The sequence below is a fragment of the Erythranthe guttata genome, chromosome 1 (assembly GCF_056151865.1).
Source record: "Erythranthe guttata isolate IM_541 chromosome 1, IM_541, whole genome shotgun sequence".
NCBI lineage: Eukaryota > Viridiplantae > Streptophyta > Magnoliopsida > Lamiales > Phrymaceae > Erythranthe > Erythranthe guttata.
The window spans coordinates 5,272,008-5,278,579 of record NC_142533.1 but is presented as its reverse complement, the minus strand read 5'-3'; the positions used below and the strand labels follow the sequence as shown (position 1 = coordinate 5,278,579).

The following is a 6,572-nucleotide window of genomic DNA, read 5'->3' as shown; positions in this document are numbered from 1 at the left end:
TTAATTACGTTGTAGTATCTGCGCAAAACTTTCACCGAGACTGCTGGATTGGTTGCCAAGAAATATATCCATGTTGAATACGAAGAGGGTTCGTTGAATAAAATTAGTTTGTATGAAGCAAAAAATAAATCACGCGGGATATACCTCACAATTGGTTGGAGTTCGTTTTGTACATCGAATCATTTTATTATTGGCAATACATATTCGTTATCGTTCGACCCCATAAGAAATATAATAAAAGTTACGAACATAGAATAGTTTATTACATTTTGCAATTATGTTTGTTAGTTATTCTAATATTTTTATTTTCTATGTATTCATATCTTTATGGAGTATCCTAAATATAAATATTTTGATTTTGGTGCGATAATATATATTTTTATTAATTTTTGATACATCTATATATATTTGTTTTGTGTTTATAGATTGTTCCAACTGTATTATCAATTATTTATTATAACTTCAAGCAATTAATATTCTCGAGAAACATTATTTATAATTAATAATATACATATATATTAATGTGCATCAACAAGACCTATCAATATACATATATGATTGTACGGATTAATTGCCAATCACCCGGATATATGACTGACGTCATTACTCCACCCATTAGTGAAGCAATATATGTATAATAATAATAATAATAATAATAATAATAATAATAATAATAATAATAATAATAATAATAATAATAATAATAATAATAATAATAAAATATACGTGAAAAGAAATAACGCCATTGATTATATTTTTTAGACTGTGAGAAAGCGTGTAGATTGTAGAATGATTGGTTACTATTTTTTAGGGTTGTAACTCGAGGTAATAACAGATAATGAGATAAATAGGGAGGGAAATTAGGAAGAACTTAGAGCAAAAAAAAATTAAAGGTATATATGGTATAACTATAAAAGAAACTTAAAAAATAAATAAAAACTAGAAATAATCTTTATCTATATATATAATATAAAAAGAGGATCTATGCCCTCAATGATTGACATGTGGCAAATGATGATGTCATATCTCCAAATTGCTTAGTTGGAGTTCAATTGATGATGTGGATTCATCAATTGATTAGTTGGCATTTTTATTTAGGTATGTTTTTAAGTTCTTTCCTATTTCACATTTGCATAATCACTAAATAATTACCACATATATATTATATTTCATGCATTCAATATTCTATAAATTTGAAAATATTATATTTTTTATAGTTTAATTTTCTGAAATATATTTTTTGAATTTAGTATGAATACTCTTTTTTTTTATTATTATTATACCTATATATTTTTGAATTTAGTACTTTTTTAAATAATATTCAAAATATTTTAAATCTCACGTTTTAAATAAATTTAGAACACTCAAATTTTTATAATAATATATTTTCAAATTTAGTTTTCTTTTATAATAATATTAAAAAAATAAATTAAACAATATAATAATATTATTTTATAATTTTACATTAATTTTATTTTATTAATGCATTATCATATTATAAAGGAATAAATCATTCGTATTCGTATTGACTTATTAATATTAGTATTAGTATCAATATTAGTATTAATATTAGTATTATAATTGGTAATAGTATTAGTATTGACATTAATATTAGTATTAGTATTAGTATCAGTATGAGTATTAATATTAGTATTATAATTGGTAATAGTATTAGTATTGACATTCATATTAGTATTACTATTACTATTAGTATTTGTATTAGTATTGATGTATTATTATTAGCATTAAATATTTGTATTAGAATTGGCCTATTAATATTAGTATTAGTATTAGTAATCATATTAGTATTGGAGTATTAGTATTAATATTGGTATTCATATTATAATTGGCGTATTAGTATTAGTATTTGTATTCGTAGTAGTACTGGCCTATTAGTATTAGTATTAGTATTAGTATCAGTATTAATATTAGTATTAGTATTAGTATTAGTATTAGTATTAGTATTAGTATTAGTATTAGTATTAGTATTAGTATTAGTATTAGTATTAGTATTAGTATTAGTATTAGTATTAGTATTAGTATTAGTATTAGTATTAGTATTATTGGTATTACTATTAGTATTAGTATTAGTATTAATATTATAATTAGTATTAATATTAGTATTAGTATTAGTATTAGTATTAGTATTAGTATTAGTATTAATATTATAATTAGTATTAGTATTAGTATTAGTATTAGTATTAGTATTAGTATTAGTATTAGTATTAATATTATAATTAGTATTAGTATTAGTATTAGAATTAGTATTAATATTAGTATAAGTATTAATATTAGCATTATTATTAGTATTAGCATTAGTATTAGTATTAGAATTAATATTAACATTAGTATTAGTAATAGTATTACTATTAGTATTTGTATTATTATTACTATTGGTAGTAGTATTATTAGTGATGGTTTTAATATTAATATGAGAATTGGTATTTGTACTTTCAGTGTTGGTTTTAGTATTAGTAATAATAGTAGTTATTAGTGTCGTATTAGTGTTAATATTAGGGTGAAATAGTCAATTATATGCCGCAAATTGAGAGTTAAAAGTAAATATGAAATAAATATGTTTATCAACTCAGAATCGATCGATATAACTAATATTACTAGCAATGTTGTGTGCACGAAAGAAATTCAGCGAATATGAAGGTAAATACAAAAAATTGTGTATTTTGATACACATTTGTTTTTTTAGTGTATATTTAGTTTGCAATATTTACATTTTGTTCGCTCTTTATGCTAATTTTACTAGCGACTTCAATGAAGTTTTTGTTTATCCAAGGTATTTCAGTACAAATTGTATTGTCTTCCTTTACAATTTTAGATAATTTATGTTTTTGTAATGTGTATCTATGATTGCATATGAACAATAAAAAATGTGTAATGTTTACTCTCAAGGTATTATGTGTTATAGATGATGTCAATGCATGTTCTATAAAACACCACTTTTATTTTAAGATTCGAGTGAAATATTGAAAAAGATAGTTGTAACATTCTAAGTCAAATGATTTATCTTATTTTTTATGTCACAATTTTCTTATTTTATTTTATTATCATTTATTTTATTTGCACCAAAAGACGAAATATCTAGCCCACAGGGTCTCCATCTCTTGGTCCGACAAGTATTTGGTGGAAGAATGCAAATTCATGGAGACTCAACGGCCCGATAGGGTAGCCGGCTTGGAACTGGTCCCACAAGAAACCAACCCTCATTGGAATTGAGATTCCTACACTGCGGTTGTTATGATTCGATTCGAAGACCTTGCACCAACTTACCATATAAGAACAAGTTGAGTTATACCCACGCGGGACATTTTGTTTATATAATGGAAATTGTTTTTTTGTGTGTTTTTTTATTTATATTGTATTATATATCAATTATTCAAAGTTTTCGATAAATTTTCTTAATCAATTTCTTTCTTTTCAATTGTTCAAAGTTTTCGATAAATTTTTCTGTAAAATTGATCCCGTGTATCGCACGGGTGAATTACTAGTTAAATACTATTTTATCAAATATAATTAGTAGATGTCGTACCCCTATGATTAATTTTATCAATAGTTGCTAAATAGGAAAAATAATTGTATCCATAAAATAGTATAAATTAGGATATGATTATGGCTAGGTTGGTGTTGCTATAAAGCTGAAATCATATTTAATACCATATTTTAGCAATATTAATACTAGATCTAATACAATGAACCGAATATCTTATTAACTAAATACTTAGACAGTAACTAGAGAGTTAATTCGATTTATTCCAATCTTGTTTTATTTATATCTCTCGTGCCTTAAGATTACGCCCTTATTGTGTTCTCATTCTTATACCAAATGCGAAATCTCTTGCTCCTGCTCCCCGAGCCGGACATATTTGATGGAGTATGTATATTGTTCTCATTCTTTCTAGGGTTAATATGCCAGAGGTCCCTAGTTGGAAACATAATTAGATATAGAATACAAGTCTAATGTTTTTTTCTTAACTAAATCCTTTTTACAAAAATAAATATGACCCACATCATTTACCTTTTTTTATCTCAAATTTGTCCTCAACTTAAATCCATAAATTCTACACATTTCTCCCAGATTTATTTTTTCTTATTTTCTTCCATCTTCTCTCACGTTCTCCCTCTCTCGTTCTCCGCCTCTCACGTTCTCCCTCTGTGACGTCTCTCTTTCTCTTCTTTCTCTCCATCTCTCACGTTCTCCCTCTCTCGGCTCCCTCTCTCACGTCTTTCTTTCTCTTCTTTCTCTCCATCTCTCACGTTCTCCCTCTCACGTCTTTCTTTCTCTTCTTTCTCTCCATCTCTCACGTTCTCCCTCTCTCGTCTCTCTTTCTCTCGTCTCTCTTTCTCTCGCTCTCCCTCTCCATCACTTCTCACGTCATAGCATACCATAGTATTTTTTAAAATCTTATGTATTATAAAAACGAAACTACGGGTGTTTGTAGATGACTACGACCGGAAAAAAAAATTAAAAAAATCATAATTTTCAATATTATGTAGAAAAAAAATTGATTCTTATAGTAATGAAAAAAAACAAAAAGATATACGTAGTCCACGTAACAAATAAAATAACAAAAATGCTAGATGCAAATTAAAAATATTAAATAATACCATAGTACATCATAGAATATTTACAATTTGATGTAATTTCGAATTTGTGAGTGAAGGGGCATTTTTAGAATAAATTTTGATAAAGGATGTGAACCAAATTTTAATTAGGCTTGTCATTTAGTTCTAATAAGGTTTGTCACCAGGAACTTATATCCTAAGACCCCATCTTTTTAACACGGCTAATTAACAAAAAACATTATCTAGACATTTAATTTAATACATGTAAATTAATAAATTATTACTTACTACTAACAACTTATTAAATCATCAATTATTTAATATTTCGTTAAATTAATAAAAACGTGTCGGTTCTAAATATATTAATTTAATTTACAGACGATATATCTATTCTTAATTAATATCAGCCAGATATCATATCAAAGTCGAAACATACAGAAACACAAATCACTACGAATTCATACCATAAAAGCAAAAGGAACCATTAATTTCAATCATGTTGTTGGGTTGGTGAAAGATCATAAATGAAATAAATATGGTTGTTGAGTTAATCGGCTAAGGAGCCATAAATGATGCAACAACACTTGTGCACCACCTCATTTTATCTAACAATGATCATGTGAACAATCAATTCTATAGCAATTTTTTTTACCCAATAGAAAAATGATTTTTTTTTAAGACTATAGAGACTACAAATTTACTCGTTGCAGTACTCTCGGTTTGCAGCAATTATCTCTAAAATAGTAAAATACAACGATTATTTCAATTGCAATAAAGTAGCACAATAATTTTTGGAACACGACGAACTATGTGCTATATATTGAATCTTAAATGTCAAAAAATAGATCAAATCTTATAATTTACGATTCGATTCTTACGATTTACGATTTAAGTAAATGTTAATTTATTATATTATTTATAATAAATTTGAATTAAAAATACATTAGACTATAACTAGAAATAGTTAATGTAATTATTACGTTATTGTTAATGTTTTATCCCCCGAAATACTATTAAATCAAAGTATATATAAAAAGAAAATCACAATATAGTATTATTTTTGTTTCTATTCCTCATCTATTGGTGCACTATAAAGTAGAAAAATCTATTGGAATGAGTTCAATTCTATTTTTTAAAAATAAATATTACTTTATTTTAATTAGTTCTCAAAAGACATTTGTATTTTTGCTCGAAATTCTCACATGCCACCATGGTTCGCCGGAACGGCGTCGGAACGGCCGTTCCGGAACGGGAACTGTGCCCTCCGTTCCGGAATCCGTAACCAGAACGGTAGTTGCACCGTGACTCGTCGGAACGCCGAGAAATCGGTGGGATGGGCGAGACGGAGCCACGGAATGGCCCCGACGCGGCCGGAACGGCACCGGAACGGTGCCGGAACAGTGAAAAAGAATTTGGAAAGAAAAAAAAAACAAATTTAACTAAAAAAAATAAGGAAAAAAAACATAAAAGAAAAAATAAATAAATAATATGATGGAGGTGGCCACGTTAGATAATGAAGATTCCCCTGAATCACAGATCTTTGGCCTCACTCTTCAATTATATCCTACACAATTCTAGCTCGATGTTCTACTTGGTATTAATATTGCTTATATTTGCATAATATTCTTTGTAATATTTATTTTTTAATTTGTAATAATATTTTGCATATTATTGAATTGTAATATTGTTATTAAAAACATATTTGAAATATATTGTATTTTTTTAACAATTTAATTAAAATGTGTCCGTTCCGGCCGCGACGCAGCCGCGACGTTGCAGTTCAATGGAACTGGAACGACAGTGTCCGCGACAATGCACTGTTCCGTTCCGGCGAACCATGCATGCCACCGATTTTAATAGTATAAGTGAGCTTGTATTATGTCATTTATTTATTTATATTTAATTCGATCAATTCTTTATAATCTTCAAGATACAACTTTTATAGTTTGACTTCATAAATTTTAAAAGACATAGATTTGTTATAACTACAGTTA

At 26.8% G+C, this 6,572-nt stretch overlaps 1 long non-coding RNA gene across 1 annotated transcript; it reads left to right on the top strand.

The window, feature by feature from the left end:
* Positions 1–797: 797 nt before the first annotated feature.
* On the top strand, positions 798–3,436 carry LOC148772668 (uncharacterized). Its single transcript, XR_016032347.1, has 2 exons — positions 798–1,098; positions 3,088–3,436. It is a non-coding gene; the product is annotated as an uncharacterized LOC148772668 (long non-coding RNA).
* Positions 3,437–6,572: the final 3,136 nt, after the last annotated feature.